At 37.6% G+C, this 21,108-nt stretch overlaps 1 pseudogene; it reads right to left on the bottom strand.

Moving 5' to 3' along the window:
* Positions 1-9,806: 9,806 nt before the first annotated feature.
* Positions 9,807-20,005, bottom strand: LOC150088516 (microtubule-associated protein 1 light chain 3 alpha pseudogene; annotated as a pseudogene).
* Between the last annotated feature and the right edge of the window lie 1,103 nt (positions 20,006-21,108).

Raw genomic sequence — 21,108 nt, 5'->3', positions numbered from 1 at the left:
TGCAATATAGTGCACTCTCAGGATTACTTTCGAGGCGTTCAGGTCTTCGCCGGTCCTAAGCTTATATATAGGGGCCAATGAACTTCTACTCCATCTTCGAAGAAAGATGCTTCTTCTCAATTATACAGTTAAAAAATTTGGCCTTCCATCTCATCCTATCTGATCATACCTCTATGATCTTTAATGGATAAACCTTTATAGAAATAAGCCTATTGAAAACAAACCTACAGGAATCCGTCTACGAAAACTGATTCAGCAGTGGAATATGCATTTGACCAATTCACATCAAGAGAAATTGTACAACCTCCAGGGAAAGTGTATACCTTCATGTGATGACTACCTCCAACGTTGGTGGAAACGCTCCCTGAACAATCAAACCATTCATAAACTACATGCAGTTCACTCCGTGGCAAATGCGGACACCCTGCAAATTTAAACTGACGGCTCCAAAAGTGTCACAGCTGTGGGAGCTGCTTTGTCACTTTTGTTGTTGTTATCATCAACAGTGTGTCGTTACCACAAGATTGCAGCGTTTTCGGTGCAGAATTCAATGCCATTAAGATGGGTTTGACCTTATTTGTTAATGATTTTACTTCGAAGTCTATAATCTATACAGACTCTTTGAGTGCAATGACAGCCCTCCAAGCCAATTCCCGCCCTCTACATACATTTATAAATCAAATAAGAACTCAAATATCCGAATTTCATAACAATAGAAAGACTGTCACTTCGCAATTCGGTCCCAGGCCATTTCCTATCAGAGGAGTTTTACACAATTACATATCCACAAACATGTAACCTGAGCGCGAGTTCATATCCAAGTTCATCTACAGATATAATATACCGACGTCTTACTTTCAAAAAAATTTCAAAATAAATTTTCATACGGAAAGCTTTATTGTTGAGTTTCTATACTCGTACCTTGTGCTCACGAAATCACGATTCAGTGACGACCAAGAGGTGGGAGGAGGAGGACTAGTTCGCTGATATCACTTTTTCGCTACGGATCTGTTTTTTCTTCTGCTCGTATTTTTTAATCCTTTAAAATTTCTGGTGTTTTGAATGTCTCTAGATGTCGCTTTAGGTCATCGTGATGCATTTATGTAGTTGAAAATAACCTTTATAAAAGGCATACTCAGATGTTAGCAGTTAGAGAAAGAAAGTTACGGTAAGTATGCTACTGTACATGTGGATTTTGTTGGCCGTCTGAACTCTTCGTTGGCGTGGAAAGTATCTAACCATTTCTTCAAAGTTGATAGCAGGTATGAATGGAATTGGAGCTGAATACATGATTTGTAGTTAACGCTGACAAGCTCATCTCTAACGCTATTCCCGCACAGTTCTAGATCTTTCTCTTTGAAGAACAAAAGATTTCAGTAGTTGAATGTTTCTCTTTTTTTTATGTGTCAGCACTGTTACATCTGGGAAATCCTACCACCGGTGTTTTTTTTCTCCTCACTTGAGGAGAAATTTATTTTCTTCATTTTGCATATCGTGATCAGACCTTGCTGTGACTTTTCAGGAGTCGCTGATTGAGTCCATTAAGTGCGAATGGAGGAAAGAACATTTTGCGAAGCATAAACCTTTTAGCATATTTCTTCATTCCGCTGTCCACAGATCGTTGCGTTTTCTTCGCTAACGCATGTATGTACAAATGTCCTTCCGTGGAGTGCATTTGCAAGTTAAAAATATCCAGCATCATTGTGCCACGAGGTATGTCATTCAAAACAGCAGGAACAATTGCCAGTTTCTAACCGCTGTTCAGTTATGTACATGAGGGGGAAAATTCGTTTTATAAACCGTCCTTCAGTACATCATACCCTTCCATCCCGATTTTTGCTATATGAAGTGGGGCCGGTTTCTATTGTGCGTTCTAGCCAACTTTTTACAGTGCAGCCACAATTTTATACTTGAACTAACGTGTGATTTGTTTCTATTCATCCTAATTACTTGACAACTAGTGAAGCTGTCATGTCTTCGCTGGAGTTTCCAGTTCACCCCTTCGGTTGTCTTCAACCGTGTTGGACAATGCGCTACCCGTCATAACTCCATGGATAGAGGAGGAAGTAACTACGTTACAAGTCTTGATGTGGAGCCAGAAGAATTGCAAATATAATTTGAATAAGATTGCTGTTATTAATATGCAGTTTTTTCTTTATTATTAGTGTGAAGGAATGCTAATTTACAGTTCATTCAACCGTCAGCTTTAAATTTGGACGTTGTCTTGCGAATAATTTAGTTGAGCTTGCTTTCTATTGGTCTTCACATTTGTTTTAATTTCTGTGGTTTGGATGCCCTTTTAGTCTGAAAAGAAACATAATTGTTTAAAACTATTCCAATCCCTTTTAAGAAAGGGACAAACAGTATCCGATCATTTAGCAGATTCCCAGGTGGGCTTACAATTAATCTCTATAATAAAGATTTATTGGCGTTTACCTGTAAACATCCACCCTTTACCTTCACGTTTTGCTACACAAGCCTCAAGGAAACTTGGATGCATTGCAAAGAACCATTCATTCTTTGAATGTAGTTCACTTTAAGCGGAGCACATGAAAAATAATTTTAGCATATTAGTTTCTTTGATTCTCAACTGAAAGAACTGTTAATAACAATGATTTCTGTATTCGTTATATTTCAGGAATGTTTTATTTGACTAATAACAAATCTTTCAAAAATGTAGTGAATTAACCGTTAAGTCAACGTGACACCTACTGCGTTTATTAGTTTATTATCTGTGCAACTCTTCGCATTCATTTAATCAATTTCTAGTGTATATTGCATTTAATTGCTAAATATAATAACTTTCATATATTGCAAGAATAACATTCTGCAAAGGAATGTGTCAAGGCATTTAAGGCTGTGGTGTCAGTATATTTGTAATTTGCATGTACTCCTTAGGCTGGTTTGCTAGACAAGAATTACAGCATTCTGTGTCATGCTGCTCTCGCGGTTTCCCATTAAACTGCGTTAGTAATCGGTGCGAAAAGCACTTATGACAAGAGAAGTGAATTGTCATGAGTAGTGCTTTGGCTATTCACCTGGCCACTTAGTTGGTGGAAAGCTAGTAGTATCAGCCATTAAAAACCACGAATCTCTCTCTCTCTCTCTCTCCTGAGACTCCCTCTCAGTCAGAAAGGGGAACTCTTGGCTTTCCCTTGCCATCAATTGCGCCCACCTGTGTTCCTCCTCAGTAGGTATCAATGACACCTGCGAGATATTTAAAGGGACCTTGGCTTTGGTCTTTAGGTTGTTCAATAATATCAAAACCTGAATCTACAGCTTCGGCATTTTTAACTCTTGTTAAACTCAGTCAACATCTATAAATTTATACCTATTTTCAGTAAGTTCCCAGTTTTGTGGGGGTAAGGTCGGTTCAGTTCTGGTCGGAGATTGAACGAATTCTTAGTGTCGTTTTCAATTAGGTCCGTAACAGCCTTGGTTTGAGGGTATAAAATAAATTTTCCGTTAACACATTTGTATAGACGTACACGATAAACCACAGGCAGAATAAGGTTATGTGCAAGAATCTTCAACATTCGTTTTCAGATAAATATGTATTAAGTCCTAACTTCCACTGAATTTACGGTTCCTGGATGTCACTTCGGAAAACAGATTAAGAAAATTAAAATTAAACACGTCTTACAGGATTTGGAAGTATTAAATCACCTTTAATAAGTGGTTAAGTTTGAAAACTTGTTTTATTTAAATTACTTTCAAGTTTATGAAGTATAAATAAATTTAAGCTCATTATCAGCATTCCGTTTTAGGAATTCTGAAGATAAAATGGCTTATTTTTTTGGTCTTTCGCATGTCAAAATAGTATTATGGCTAAGTGATGCAAGGAAGCTCTTTGCGTCTGCAAAAAATCTCTTAAATCTTTTTTAACCTTTAAGAAAATTACTGCAACCAACTTGGATATTGTAACAATCCTGAAATGTTAGCTGAATAATGTTATATTTATTTCCACAGTGCACCCTGGGAATATGCCGAGGAAGACACTTTCCCACTACCGGTATCTACATTTAATGTTAAGTCTTTAAACCAAGATTTGATAACGAAGACTAGATCCCTTCACTGTCTTAATAGCTGAAAGTCGTACCGTCTGTGAAAGATTGAATTATTATTACTATTCACTCATTACGATGTAAAATGAGTTAGTAAAATGAATTACTCACTTAATTCGATTGTTGAATCCTTTCACAATAAGTTCCCTTCTGAACTCCAATATCGAGCATGTTGCATCCAAGGTATGGAGAAAAGGATCAACTTTATCAAATAATTTGGACGCTGCCATAGGTCATCAAAGAATGACCTCTTTGGGTGGCTGTCGTCTAGTCTGCTACCGCTTATATACCAAATTGTTATTGAGAAACAAATTCTTCTAGGTTCAGTTGCTTTCTCTAATCTTATCCACGAAATAAGAGAGCTGAGCCTGTCAAGAAAACTATTTGACTATAGTAAAATACTACAAGAATTTAAACTTAAGTAGTAATCCTGCGGTGTGTAAAGAGGACTTTCTTTAGATTTCAGTAAGGGTACTTCTCCCCAGTTGATACTGTGTAAGCTTCCTTTCTTGCATAATTTGCTACAGCTAGCCGCCAGTCTCTTGCACTTCGCGATTTCTGAAGTGAATTGTATATTCCCAATAATGGTGCTTTTTTAAAGCAATTGTAATGTTAGCTAAACTTGATCCACATATAAGGGACCATCTTTCCAATGCAAACGAGCTCAAGGAGGTTCCGAAGTTGTCCATCTTATTCCTCATATGGGAGCGCCTGAACCAGAGTAAGAAACAAATGCACACGAGGTCTAAATGTTTCAAGGCTTGTTTGGTTTGTAAGGAATCTGAATTTTAGCGAACTGACTATAGACGTGAAAATTTCTCTAGAGCCAACTTTAAGGAAACTTCCTCGCGATGACTTCCACGATTTCATCTTTTTCATAACGTGCGGATTTCTGTACCACTTCCTACTCAGAGTAGGAAGCAACTCTGTATGGAAATTTAACTATTTGTACCGTGACATTGGAGAGAGCTTGTATTGGTTTCTACATCTGAGATCTGCTTGCTTATTTCACTTGGCCCAACTCCTGTGTTCGGCAAGTCCATTACTCCTCTGAGTACTCTGGATTCTGTTTCATTCGCATGTAATCTAGGTTGAGGTACAGCCTCAATCACTGATTTATACAAGCATCCTTTCTACATTAGCTTGCAGATGAGACCACATCTTTTAGATTTGGCTACTTTCATGTCATGAGGATTGAATATAGCACTGATAAGTCAAAATATCACAATATATACTGATTTCACTTTGCCAGTGAAGATCTAACTTCAGATGATTGGGAAGGAATGTTAATTTTAAGTTCCCTTTGTTTGACCGAAAGCTTCAGATAGCAGGGGGTTATTTGAAGTTTGAATGTAATAGTTTGGTTATTTTGTTAACAGTTGCTTAACAATCACCCAAATAACGGGATAGCTTCCATATCTGAAACTATGGCTTACGCTTAATGATCTTATCAGACAAGCGCAGACTGTTCGTATAGTTTCAAGTTTATACTTCTCAAATCAAGCTTTTGATCCTTTCCTAAAGGAGGAGGTACTTTTTGTAAACGTACACCCTCAATGAAGGATTTTCCATGTCTTCCATAATTGGACCCATTGCTACAAGTATTACTTTATTTTCACTGCTAAAATAAGTAGTGTTGCTCTTATTTGCTCTCATTGAGTTGCTCTCATTGTTTTTGAAAGTTGCTAGTTCAATAAGCATTTCGATTTTTCTTTGGGGAAAACAAGATTTGAAATCTGACTACTTAATAGTATCGAATGATAAACATTCAAATAATTTAAATGTTTTAATATTTAAACACTAATGTACATAAATGCTAATATCGGCATTTTTCAGTCTTAAACTAAATACTTTTTTAAAATGCTTAATTCTCAAATTTCTTTTCGAAAATTAAATCCAATAAGTTTCAATTGAGTTTGTATTTAAAAAAGTATTCCAGTACTTAAAAAGTGAAATTTCAAGTAGTTTTGGAAACAAACGTTTTCCAGATATTAGAGAATGGCACCTGTCATGTGTGCCCCCATGTTTGCTACAAATGGGAGTGCAAGTAATTCTTGGTAAAGAACATGCACGCATATAGTTTATACATGATTTTAAGCCATGTTTTAAATTAAATGAACTTTAGATAAGTTAGTTTAACTGAAGTGATATCTTTGGCCCTATTTCTCCGCAATTTACAAATAAAAGCGAGTGGCAATATTCCACTCGCATTAACTTTGGGTGAAATGATGGAACATTAATGACTTCTCTTCTAAGAGTAGTTGTGTAATCTCCGCTATAAACCAGCCCAATCTTCCCCTTTGATTAGAAATGCATCTATCCGTGAACTCTGGTTAGCAACCACAACTGTTTAATTATAAACACTTCCCGTCAGTGCTAGAGTGACGAACGTATCACCAAGAAATCGGATTAAATACTCGTGTTTACTTATTCAATCTGAATCTTTCTAGATTGTCCTTGGGATGCAATTGTGCTGTATCCTTATTGGCTTGCACATTTTGAGCACAGAACAACGTTTCACGTAGAACAGCCACAATTTCAATTTATTATCCTTTAACTACGTCGTCAAGATATTTATCCAAATGTTCACTCTCCAAAGTAGAGAGATATCCATTATCCTACCTCAATCTGGCAGATGTCAAGATGCTTGTACTTGACATCACCGGAAGCGCATCACTTAATGTTTTCTATTATAATCCCCCAGGGCTCACATTTGGTGAGTATGGACTTAGCAAACCCAGGGTCCTGAGCTGGATATTCTTTCTTGGTGATTTCTTCCTTCTGTATCTCTCATGTTAACTTTATTTTTTTTGTGGGTGATACTTCCTTGCACCATATACTAATAATATACTAAATTTTATTTCATTTTCTAGCACGTTTTTTAGTTTGAGGCAACCTTGACTTTATAGTATATTGTTAACGCTTGGCAACTGCCGTGACGGGCAGTTGCAACTACCACAGATGTAAATCATCTGTTGCAATAAAGATTCCTTGAACCAACAAAAGTAAAAAATAAGCTTTTTATCATGGAGGTTAAGAAACAACGTAAGGGTTTTAGAAACCAAGGTTTCAGAATGCCTCTTTCAGAGGAGTTTCCCAAATTTAAAATGACTTTTGCGTTGCTTTTGAGGAAAGAATCTTCGTGAGTGCTTCATCAAATACTTATTTTGTTCCACCTCAGAACAACGATATGTTTAAACGTTGAGCAATTCTCGGCAATCTGTAAATGTTATTTGCCTGTTGCATCACTCGTTACTTTACTTCACAGTAGCTTTCTCATTGACTTCTATGAGTTTGCTTTGCCACGCCAAACTACCTGAATTCTTCTGACTTAATGATCTGATTACTTTTAAGGAACTACAAATTGTACTCAACTTATCAGACTTGGTCCATACAGATGCGTTTCACGATAGTAAAATAGTCGATTTACATGAAGATTCAAGAAATCTTCGTGGGCAATGTTTTTATAGGTTTCGCTGCTTCCACACTAAACTGCTTTAGAGATCAGCAGATTAATACTGAAACAAGCATTTCATTACCTGAAAGCCGTTACTAATATAAATATTTACATTGTTTTACTTCTGTATCCTGTAACTACGATAGTTTTACATTTGTACTCAGCTTAACCCAACTACTTCCAGAATTATGAACCAGTTTGGCAACCAGCACAATTATGTTCATACGGATATTAACTGCAATTAAACCCATAGGAAAAATTCCTTGAAAGGAGTACGGTAACTTCTGTTGGGAAAGTCCTATTTTGCTATTGATAATACAGCATATGATTTACATAATGGCAAGTAAATAGAGAATGCCATTTCTACAAGAAATTTCAGTAAGAAGGATCGGACAATTCTTTTTGGTAGTCTCACCAATGAGAACAGACAAGATTTGTAGCTAAACTCCGTTCATTAGTTGGCAAGGAGCTTTAGTGCGATGACTTCTAATGGTTCTGGAATCTTAAATCAATTTCAATAAATTTATAGAAGCGTTATTTCATTAAATTTAGCTATAGCTTAATGTTTTCACGGTATTCTCCTTTGTCCTTTCCAGACACTAAAATAGTAGGCTAGGCATACTATTGTTCCATTGGGTAACCAATCTAACTAGATATTCCGAAGAATTGATGCATTCAAATAAAATCAATTGCTCTAAGCAATTGAACTTTGCTTTACCAAGCAGGTCCAAAGGAATAACGGAACAATTTCGTTATTCTTTTGGACCTGCATCTAACATCCTTTTGGATGTTAGGCTCATGTACCCACCTGCTGTACTTCCAAAAGTAGCTATATACATCAAATCATTTGTAGTAGAAAACTAAAAATACTTTCATTTGTATGCCAAGTGCGATACAACTTATTTCAGGGTTAATCTTTCCTTTAAACAACACTGACTCTGTTCGAAAACCTGATTCTTTGCAAAACTCGCTGTATTCGCCACAGGCTTTCATTTACGTGGTCTTTTTGGAAGCAAGGCATCTTTATAAGGAGTACCCATAGAAAGCTTTGATTATTTCTCTCAGAATTGAATTTATTTCCAGATCTGAAAATTCTGTCCAACACAGCTCAGGCAGGTTAACCTTTTGCAACATCGGTAGTCCTTTATCACTGTCGGTGATATGGGCAGATAACCGGCGATGTTAGTCTACAAGTTAACATGCTTCCTTCGCAAAGCATTCCATGTCAGCATGCTGGTCTAGCCGTATTGTGCTAGACTGAAATGAAACCATTTCATTTCACAAAACTTTCCTCTTGAAGTACTGTCTAAATGAAGGATATGAGTTTATTTCTCTACTGGTCCAAAAGATGGGCGTGGGGTGAAACAGCATTACAAATGCCCTGCTATTTTTCAGCAATACATCAACTAAGTATTTTGTTAAGTCATAGCGAAGGCACGTACAGCAAAAACTTTTTTCAAAAACTCCATCTAAGTAAATGGAGTTCGGAGCCAGCAGATTCAACAAGCAGCTTTACTGCTGCTCATGCAGCATCCGTAATCTGCAGGGAAGCCATATTTACGTAATAGTTGGCAGATGGATCAGTACAGAAAGTAACTCCAACCATAATGAACGCAATCTGTGCGTTTGTCTTGTGTGAAGTATGAGTAGATTCCTAGTAAAAATCTACAAAGTAACATGGAAATAAGCGTTTCCTTCCTTTAAAGGGTAGAGAATTTGTGGGATATGTACTAACTTCGTTCGCTTTGGGTCTACCGGGTTGCGTGGGAATATTTCGTCGTTTGCCTTGAGTTCAAGTATTTGAGGGACTCCTAGGGAAATCTGCCTTTCCAGAAGGGCAAAAGTGTACCTTAAAACATGAGGATTGTGTCAACTTGGCTTTAAGACTACTTTTTGACAATTCTTCGGTTTCTCTATTGATATTTATTCTTAATTAACCAACCAACGTCTTAAGTTTATAAATTTCACGCGACGCGTACAGCTTATCAACGTCCGAATTTTTTTCAAGTAATTTTCCCTATTTTTTTCTTTATTTCACATGACTTTCAAAAGGCAGTTCCTGCTGCCATATTTCCTAAATGCTTTTCAGCGTGGAACAATTACAATGAATAATATAAGACTAAACAAATTAAGTTTATGCATACCTCCTAAGTTAAAAAACCTTAATTTGCATCATTAATAAGTCAGATCACTTAAAACATGTAGTCACTTTCCAAAGTGTGAAAATGAACTTTCTACAAATTTCATAAACCAATGAGATGATATCAAACAATTCCCATAAATAATCAACCAAACACTTCTTGAGAAGCATGTACTTTGTACAAAAATCCATCTCTTTCATAAAGCTCTCCTAATTTCATTGAAACAGGTGCCATGCTATTTTGATTTACCAAAAGAAAGATTGGTTTGGATGAAGTTGTAACCTTCTGATCATTTTTACCAATTCTCTAACTGCAATATGGTCAGGTACTAAAAATTTGCGTTTGTCTAAGATTGGTAACTGTTTTTCACAATAATAACATTCGATAATGACGAACTTTGTTAGGATGTTTTGCTCGAATCTGCTGAAGATCTTGCTTCTTTTGGGTAAAAGATCTTTCTTTAAACGACTTATTTGATTGCGCGCATTTTTCAACATGCGTTTCTACTTTGTGCAACAAGACTTCAGTTATTTACGCTATTCTTTTAACTTCCATTTAATGTTTACGTTATCTCATTTTAAAATATTAAAAAATTCCAACTAAATGTTGGAGAAAAGCTGAATGGCAGTTCTGAGCTCAATCTTTTTACCTTTGACCTTTTTGAGTGAAAGCCCACCAGAAGGTAATCGCCATGATCGTGAATGTATTTCTTCATATTCGACAGCAACTGACTAATCCTGTTGATCGATGCTTCATATCTAAGTTCGCTTATCTTTGAAATGTGGTTATATTTAATTGATATTTTGATCCTTTAAATTAGTTCTAACTTATTTTCACTACGCCTTTAATAAAATTTCTTCAAATATATACAAATACTTTTAATTGGAAAATTAAGATAATAGAAATAGTGAAATACCATAACTTGTATCCCGTGTTGACAAAGTATGGTCATTTTTAGGTTAACGTAGTTATTTTTAAAAGGGTTGGAGCTTAGATGAGACCATAATTAATTCATATTGATGAATTCCAGTCAAACTGAAAATCGCATTAACAAGATTAACGTGTGAGCGACTCTCTAATGCAACATGCTTGGATATGATAGTTTATTTTTAACTCTCACATTGCGGTCTGTCCTTCAGTCCGTTCACTCCAAAATATTAGATTCAACAACATTATATACAAAAATCACTATTCAGAATATTTGCAAGTTGGTATAAATAACATCCTTTTGCATTTGCTTTCCAGGCGTTGCCGGAATTTTTCCAACTAAACATGTTAGTTGGTCTTCGACTAACCTCGCTGTTGAGTTCAATTGGTTTAAAATGATAATTTTTCAGTATTTTGCAAATCCTTTGGTATAAGCTTTTAATTATACTAAACATACTTTTTTAACATGAGCTTCCTTTCTACAGACTCACTCAACCATTCCACAATCTCCTTTTGCGCGGACTATTTCTTCGGCCACACCCACCTGATGTAAGAGGAGACTTCTCCAGTTCTGAAACATTTTTGTTAATGGAATGTTTGCCTCTATCAGAAGTTGACAAGTTGCGTAACAGGAGATTTATTCTGTTCTCTTTGTAAGCTACAACCTGCAGCAAGGGAGTCTGCTGGATACCATCTTCGGTCTGGTTGGTGGCATCCTTTTGTGTACAGAAATAGTGCAATGCTGTCGGCTAGATTTCTGAATCACCGGCAAGTTATTGTGCGGAGACTCCTGGATGTACTGATGTTGAAGGGCTGAGACATTCATTCTTAATGTCTGCATTTGAGTAACTGTAGAGTTAATATCGCCCAACTTGACTGACACTGCTCAATGTTTTTACGTTTTGTAACACTGTTACAATTAAGTCCGGTTTGGATGGATAGGTTAATTTCTGCAACTGCTAAAGGAGAATTTGGTTGCATCAAGGAATCTAGTTTGTCAATTATTTCCATATTGTACAAAGATTATCATTACACCTTGGTATAGTCTTATCTTACAGCAACGATTCATGTGCTCGATTCTGTTGGGGCTTTGAATTAGCCTGGAAATACTGATGCAATCGCCAGTTTTCAAGCATCTCAGTCAGTTGTAAATAACTCGAGACAATTTACTCTTCCTTTTGCTTACTTTAAAATGGATGACTAACCCATTAAATGGCTGCTACTGTTAGTCAGTGGCTAGCTACTAATAGCTATCATTCATTACTGGTTGGTTTAACGATGTCTCAAGTTCTGATATTCTGCCATGATTTCTGACTATAGCAACTGAGCGAGAGTAACATTTTGAATTTGTTTATCTCTTCGATTTACTAATGCTGCTCCCGGACAACTTTATTGCATCAACTATTCTTTCATAATACTGCGAAAATGACAGGCAGCATTCTGAATGTTTAAGTTGTAAAAGTACTTTACGTATTTGCCATTACCGTTTTGGGAAGAAGTCTATTTTAGACTGTTTAAAAATCACTTCGATAAATATATACATGTAAAAAATTAATTAATCCACGTATGAGTAAATCCTTCAATATACAGGGTGTCTCAAAAATATTGGCACAAACGTTTAGGGGAGGTACGTAACATCTAAAGGAATGTGAATCGCATAGGAAACGTCGCAGTAAAGTAGTAGCAGAGGCACAAGAATTAGAAATGCCACAAGTAATTAGTGGCAAACATTTGACATAAAGTAACAATGGAGTACGAGATGGATGCATTTCATGATGTTACAACAGATGCTCGAAGGTGACGCCATGCATGCGTGACCCCGACGCAGTATGGATTGGCGGACACGGTCGAACACATCTGGAGTTTCTTTGACAGTAGCAGCAGCGCAGACAAGTCTCGCCACGAAATCCATTCCCGTCTCCACAGGCGATTCATACACGATAGATTTCAGGGCCTCCACAAAAAATCGAGGCTCGATAAATCAGGTGAGCGTGGGGGCCAGGCAACGGGTGCACCACGGCCAATCCATCCATGCCCAAAACGCCTGTTCAAACGGTCACGAACATGGTTCAAATGGTCATGGGCAGCCGCTCTGTCATGTTGAAACCAAATATTGGTCTCACATTTGCTGGAACATTGTGAAGTAACCCTGGTAGAAATTTTTCAAGAAAAATCCGATATTTAGCGGAGTTCATGGGGGATGGTAACAGGATGGGCCGACTAAGCAGTCACCGACCATACCTGCCCACATTTATTGCGAAGCGATGCTGTGCCGCGTGGGTCGTCATGAGCCCACACCTGATCACTGTGCTGATTGAATAAGCCTTTCCGAGTGAAATAAGCCTCATCCGTGACCAAAACATAGGCTGGAAAATTCAAGTCTTGAACACTTTCTTGGAGAAACCACTGTGCAAAAGTCTCACGTGCAAGATGATCTTGGGAACAGTATTTCAATTCTTTGGAGATGAAAGGGGTGTAAGGAATCGTAGTGCCATACTCGCTGTACACTGCAACGAGATACTCCTAAGGCAGAGACAACGGTTCGTGTGCTGTTAGTAGGATTATTCTGGATGGCATTCAAACGAACTCCTGTTCCATTAAATGACCCATAATCGCACAAATTGATGCACACGCGCAAACAAACGGTGGTCCGGTACATGTCTGGGAAGCGTTCTCCATAAATTCGTTGAGCGGCTCGTCCATTTCCCTCACTTAATCCATGCACTAGGTGCATGTTTGCCAGCTCATAGTTCGTATATCGATGCCTGCTCTTCGTGCGGTGACTACTGCTTGAATGAGTAAACCAGAAATTTTCCCTCGCGAATGATGAACAGCACCGTCTAGAGACTTACGGTGAAGTTTCCAGTTATGGGTTTCCATGCGATTCGCATTCCTTTTAGATGTTACCTTCCTCCCCTAAACGTTTGTACCAATATTTCTGAGACACCCTGTATATGCATATGTAGAGTTTTGGCAAAATAGGAAATATTAAAAATGTAGCTTACACCAATCCATGTAAACATGGTACTCTTATGACCATGAACCTGACAAGCAGCGTAGGATTGCATTTATTGATAAAACAAATTTTCTAAATTTGTGAATAGCCGAACTTTTTTGAAACAGGTTTCAACTCCTTGAACCTAAAACATGCTCACTGGAGCATGTTAAAGCTGTCGAACACTGGCAGCTGGCTTTTAAATAATATCTGCATGAAAAAAAGACATCAGCTATCACTTAAACACGGTGCAACAACCCCTGCTGCTCCTACCAAACAAGCAAATGAGACACGTGCTTAATAAACGTATGATAACAGCGAAACTAAACTTTAGCCTTCGTGAAAAACCAGCAAGAGTTTAACTCGTCACACCAGTCTCGCGCGATCTAACCTTAATCAGAGATAAATAACGGCAACACCAACTGGAAACATTTTAGTTAATCATTTAAGTTGAGAAACCTGAATGTAGCGTAATTATCGATAAAGTTTTCCTTTCGAATCTTTTCTCCAAACGATCGAATAAAAGCATTACCCAACAGACTTCAGCGCAGTTGATAGCAAAATTACTGTATTATCCAAGAAATACTATGCTATGCATTTCTAGCATAACGAATAATCATGGGAATGCAGTTATTCCAAGTAATTAATTGAAACTCTGTGCAGTTTATCCCCAAGTGTTATGCCAATGAGAAACAGTTTCAGACTATTTCCGTTCCAAACTAAGTCATACAATAAAGTTCACTTAAGATGTATTTGTACTAAACTGAAAAGAAAGTGACAAGGAAATTTATTGCATCTTTTAAATCTGTTAGGAATGGTTAGACTAGTTTAAACCTTGGCGCTTTGGATATAAATACTACAGTAACTGAGCAGAATTTCAGTTCTAAATTAAGATAATGCAATGAAGTTCAGAATCTCGGGATGTTCATTGAAGTAGTAATAGTGCGCTTACTGACATCTTTAACCTCAATGCACATTATTGAAATGTACACATAACATTTATGGATGTTTATTCTTTTAACACTAATTTCACATTTTGTAGATTCCTTCAGAGAATCATGATAGTCGTACACTAATAGCTCTGCGCTCAACTTCTTGGCAATTGCACTAACATTTTGAATTTGATAGGAGAAATGATTCCAACATTGAATGGAAATCTGAAGTGTCCCATAAGTGGAGTAGATTTTGCAATAATATCCCCTCGTTAATGCAATGGAGTAAAATCATTAATTACAGCGGAAATTAATGCTTTTGGAAAGTTCAACTCACTGATGTGAGCTGGTGTTCATAGCAATCTTTAGCAGGCTCTCCGCTAAGCTTACTTTGCGATCACCACACATGGCTACAAAAAAGGTCATTATTAGTAAATAGAGAAACTCTCATCGGAGAAAATACTCTTCCAATTATTTGATACTATTTAATGCCTTCATCCTCTTCATAGAAAAGTGGAGCATTACCACACCTTTTTGCTTTCTCATCAGTATCAATTCTAATCAAATAGATGGATAATCTTTATTTTGATATCTCTGAAATCAACATTGCATTCGGCAACTTGCCTCTTAACATCCCATAATGTTAATCCAGCCCAGTGTTGGTTACTTGGTCAAATTATAGCAGGATACTTAATGATTCAGTAATAACTGAGACCAAAGTGGAGGAGAAATTGTTGAAGTTAAACATAAGGCACCTGGGGTGGATGGGATCTATCCAGTTATATTAAAAGAGGCGGCAAACAACTAAGCAAACCCTTAGCCATAATTATGAGAGCATCCTTGGACTCAGGGGAGGTTCCCACGGACTGGAGATGTGCAAATGTGTCCCAATTCACAAAGGGGATCGAAGGGTGACACGAGTAATTACAGACCAGTTAGTTTAACTTCTGTTCCGGGTAAATAATGGAGTCACTGTTAAAGATGCATTTCAGGATCTAGACAAGACTGCAGCAATAATTCAGAAAAGCATGGATTTGTTAAGATTAAGTCTTGTCTGACAAATTTGATAGGATATTATGTGGTTACAAAGGAACTGGATGCAAAAAATAATTTTGATATCATATATTTGGATTTCAGGAAAGCTTTTGACACTGTTGCGCATGGAAGACTATTGTACAAATTGGAGCAGAATGGTATTAAGGGCAAGTTGCTACAATGGATAAAACGATGGTTGAGTGGGAGAAGGAAGAGGATGGTAATAAATGGGCGCTACTCTTGGTGGACTAATGTTATTAGTGAAGTCTCACAGGTGTTGGTCCACTGTTTTGTATATTTATCAATGATACTGATGAAGGTATAGCAGGCTCAGCGTCGAAGTTTGCAGATGATACAAAGGTTAGCAGGGTTGTTAATGGCAGTGTGCTACTCCAACAGGATCTAGATAATTTGGGCAGATGGGCTAAGAAGTGGCAACTCAAGTTTAACCTTTCCAAATGCGAAGTACTGCATATGGATAGAAGCAACCCCAGAGAAACGTACACAACTGTGTTGTACTACACTTAAAGCGGTAGAAAATGAAAAAGACCTGGGAGTAATTGTGCAGTCAGATATGAAGTTCTGAGCAATGCAGACAGGCTGCTAGGGCAGGTCATGGGGGTTTTGTGAATGATATAGGAATTTTACTAGCAGGGAAAGGGAGCTGATTGCCCCTCTGTATAAGGCAATGGTCAGGCCACGCCTTGAATACTGCGTACAGGTCTGGAGGTCTCATTTTAGGAAGGATGTCGATTTGCTTGAGCGTGTACAGAGAAGGGCAACAAGATTGGTGAGGGGAATGAAGGGATCCTCTTACCAAGAGGCTTAAGTTCTGAAAATTGCAGTGGCTGGAGACTAGGCACCTGCGCGGTGATCTGATTGAGGTGTATAAGGCCTTGAATGGGTTGAGCACTCTGAATTCTGATGGGATCTTTCCACTTGTTCAGATTACGAACCTGCGGCATAAATTCAAATTAAGAAAGGATAGACGTGCGGAAATTTGCCTTTAGCCAGCAGGTGGTTAATTGCCGGAACAAACTTCCATCTGTCGTTGTGGAAGTTGATAGGTTGAATAAATTTGAGGAACCGGACAGGCATTTGGAGAGAATGGTGTGTTTTTTTGGCTGATGCTACATAAGCTCATACACTTGCTTTCTTTCATCACATGCCACTACTGAACTGTTTGCGCATAGTTCTTGCGTTTAGAACTGTCCTTTTTCAGAAGGAAGTACTCAATCATTCATTGGATCTTGTTTCTAAACTTTTCTTTACAACTTCTGTATTAGTGGTGTTACATTCATTGGCATCACTTGCAAAACCTTTCCTCATTTTCATAGTTTTAAAAACATACCTTGTCTCTTAATTCATTTTGCACTTGAAGTGTGCTTATCCGAATACTAGTCCAGATTTTGACTTCAGAAATTAAAGTAAATGTGTAAACTTGCTCTTTACAAGTGAAGAGCAAGTGTTTAAATCTAAGGTAATGCTTGATGCGCGCAATTCTTTCACGGGTCATTAGACATTTAAGAACTGAGATTCCTGTTTTTTGGTGAACTTAATGTTTGATCTGATCAAACATCTCTTGCTCCTTTTTATAATTTTTCCTAAAGAATTTATATATAAATTGTTGCACGTACTGAACTTGTGGACTGAGGATAAACTCCTCAGTGACCATGCATTACATCTAACAAATTGTATAGACATACGTGTTTTGAGAGAAAAACCACAACTAATTTAGAAAAGCTTCGTGGTTGGGAGTCTTCAAATACTGAATTGGGCTTCTCCTGGATAGAATAGGAATGAACTACAGAACACGCGGAGCGACTGGGCTTATGAAACGTAAGGTGAACCAGGGGAACCTAACACAACTTAGGAAAACTGGTAATCTATATCACATGGAAAGACACTGGTCGGCAAACTTTTTTTCGGTACCTGTTAAAATTCAGTTATTCTTGTAGTTATTGAAGTTGCTGAATTTAAATGGTGCAACCATATTGCTTTAACGCTTCCCAAGAAAGGGATTAAATTCAAAACATTTTCTAGTAAATTCTTAAAAATTTTAAATACAGTAACAAATTGAGCAATATTAACCTCGTGATATTTACAAAAATTGTCTAATTAAAAAAACTTATCGCCTTGGACGATTTTTATAATCGTCCATTGGTGTCTCCCGTGGGAGATTGTAGTCATCCAAAATACTAAAAGTAGTCATCCATTTCCTCTGGTCTTTTTCTATTAGAGAACTTTATCCCTTAACTATGTTCATCGGAGACCGCTCTTAAACTTCAGTAAATTGTAAATGGCGATATAGAAGTGAAGCTTTAACGACTTGTTGCATCCCAAATCTAAATTAAAATTAGCTCATCCTCAATTTCATTTCATGATTTATCATGGCCTAAAGAAATCATCTTTTCAAATGCCTGTAGCGTTTAATTTTTTAGTGGCTTCCATATCTTGAAATAGCCGTTTGACTTGAAGACCCACAAACTCTTTATTTTTTTTTCATCAGTGATTCGAGGAACCTTTTGGCTCAAACGGCGAAATCTTTGTCTATAGCTCTCAAATTTTTATCAAACCTAGCTTGATGTGCAATGGAGGCAAATGAATTTTTACCTCTTCCACCAAACAGATGTGCTACATTTCTGGCGTAGTATAGTCTGAACGGTCTTGTAGTGGCAATCCTTTGCTCGGCTGTTCCACTCGCATAAAAATCATTGTGTATCCACTCGGCAACCCAATAAGCAAAGCTACCACCCTTAGGTTGGCCCATTCCATATGTATTATTGATTGCCATATCTTTTGCAAAAGATTAGATTTTTGCAAATTTCCTGCATCGGCCAGTGGTATAGATTTTCACTTGTTTTCGTATTGACCTTGGATGAATCGATAAAGCTTCCACTGATTGTGGACATGCTCCAGATGTTAGTTTGTTTTTACCGGGGATGTTCCTGTTGGTAGTTACGTAATCATGCGTCTGTACGCCACACCTGTCGATGGTATTGGTGGGATAGCTACACCACGCAAGACCCGCCTTGACTAATCATTTCGGTGCGCATCTCAGTCAAGGTAATGACTCAACCGTAAGCACCTTCATCCCATACTACCCAAACATATGACAACAACAGGTTTCTAGGATCCTAAAATCACATGGGATAAAATGCTCCTAACACCCAGGCAAAAAGTTACGATCCTTTTTCTCTAAAGTGAAAACACAGGTTCCAACATTACTACAAAGTAATCTAGTCTACAGCATCTTTTGCTGTGACTGCACTAGCTGCTACATTGGGAGACCACTCCGAAAACGTCTTTCGGAACACGAAAGCCATTCGCTTAGTGAGCATAAACACTTGATCATTGTCGAACACGTTTGGTCAACCCACCACGACATTGACCCAAACCGCGATGTCGTGATTGTGGACAGGTCCAGCCACTATCGGCGACGCGCCTGGTTGAAGTCTATCTACAATCGCATTTTCTAATACCTCGGTCAACAGCAGTGGATGTGTCCACTATCATCGAATCAACCATTTTGATGAATGGCAACATTCACATGATTTACTACCACAGGTTTCAACATCCACCAATTAACCACCACATCGCGCAGTTCATAGCCATGACTGGCAGCACACGTCCTCATATTCCACTCAACTGCCCGTTTGACTGAAAGTAAAACTAACCGAAAGCTTTTGTATGTATATAACTTAATATGTATGTTTTCCAATTAATATTAAACTTGTCATTATTTATTGTCTCCATTTCGCTCTGTGTTCGCAATAATCCACAATAGTAATGAATCCAGAGCACAGTCCTCTTTAATCAGTTATATTTAACTTTGTTTACTCAGCGTGTGGCACGAAGCTCAGCCACTCATTGAACACGATGCTGAAGTATTTCATCACAGGCATGAAGCCTACATATCTTATGCCTGTCTTAGGCAGTAATCTTTTAATACTGGACTTCGCCCTTCAGCATCAGTCTGTCTTGAGAGGAGAGATCTCCAGTTTACATAATTCCGTCCATTCCGATATGCTCTAGAATCTTTGTTCTAGGACACTTCTCGAATTTGCATAAGAATAAGATCCTCATAGGCATAAAGGTCAGTCCACCCACTGAATTTTTAATAATTCATCCGAAACAGCTCTACTTGAAGGGCCCCATAATGGAAATTTGTAGAACTCGTAATGATCTGAGTTTCCTTAGAAAACTTGGTACTGACCATGACCCCACTTAAGATAAACCTTGATGAACTGAGATTCAAACATCTTGTCTGAGCTTCCTAAGCACCCTCCCACCAGATGACCAAACGCACCTTGGAAGTCTATAAATACCCCAGCAACAGGCCTTTCAAAGGAAAGTCTTATTTCAAGCACGTCGAACACCATCTTCAATTGATCTGTCCCTCTTAAAGCCATTGGTGAGCTGATGCCTGTCCTTAATGGTGAATTTTTATCCATTCTACAGATTATAAATCATTCCAGTATCTTTCCCAGCACAGACGAGTGCCACAGGCCTGTAAGATCGCGGATCTATGCATCTTTCCGTTTATTTAGAAGGCAACTTTACCTTAAGCAGTCATTGTACAAATTGAACAGAAAGTCAGACCCCTTTAAGCTATTCACTTAACTGTTTCAATTACCATTATCCAACCCAGTAGCTTTAGTTTTATTTCACTATTAACAACGTTTTTGCTATGCAAGTTTTGCACATATGGAAAAGAGCAACTTTCATTTAAAAACATGGTTCAATTAAGTTTAGAGCACATATAGACATTTTAGAATCCATTTTTTTTCTAAAAAGTATTTCTCCTTAAGTTTATTATAAAAATTCAAATTCCTCGACACTTTAAACAAATTGAACAAGCGCTCTAGTGATGCTTATGCAGCATTCATAATTGTAGGAAAGCCATTTTCGTACTAGTTGGCAAATGGCTCAGTACAGAAAGTAAGTCCTACCATAATGTACGCAATTGGTGCGTTCGTTTTGGGTGAAGTATTTGAGGGTTTATACTAATTTCACTTGCTTTGGGTTCAAGTATTTGACTGACTTACAGTAGGCATTCCTTAAGATTGCTTTAATCATTCGTTATACAAATTCAAGAGCTAGTCGGGCCACGTTTTTAGCTATTTGCTTAACTGCTTCAATTACCGCATTATCCAACCCAGGAGCCTTGTTTCACACATTGGAAATGCGCAACTTTCATTTAAAAACATGGTTCAGTTAAAATGTACAGCACATAGATATTCAATTAATTCGAAAAACAGGAGTATCTGCTGTAAAACTATATTCGAAATCCTCAAGAACATTTAAACAAATGAATGCTGCTGTTTTCTTGATAGTACATTATTCAAAAGTTTGCATTGCAATGTGAGTAACAGTTTACTCAACATACATTTTTCCACTGACATGTACAAAAGAAAAATCCCTACCCTTTTGATTGTTGATAGAAGAGAGGAAGCCAGAAGCCAACTCAAGAAAATACTGGACCCATACTTTTATGGCTTGACGATCAACCATAAACCTCATCTTTTTCACACGTGGAACCATTCTAAAATGGGGC

This window comes from Mastigoproctus giganteus, chromosome 3 (genome assembly GCF_048544385.1).
Source record: "Mastigoproctus giganteus isolate SK-2022 chromosome 3, ASM4854438v1, whole genome shotgun sequence".
In the NCBI taxonomy this organism is placed as follows: domain Eukaryota; kingdom Metazoa; phylum Arthropoda; class Arachnida; order Uropygi; family Thelyphonidae; genus Mastigoproctus; species Mastigoproctus giganteus.
This window is presented reverse-complemented; position numbering and strand designations above follow the sequence as displayed.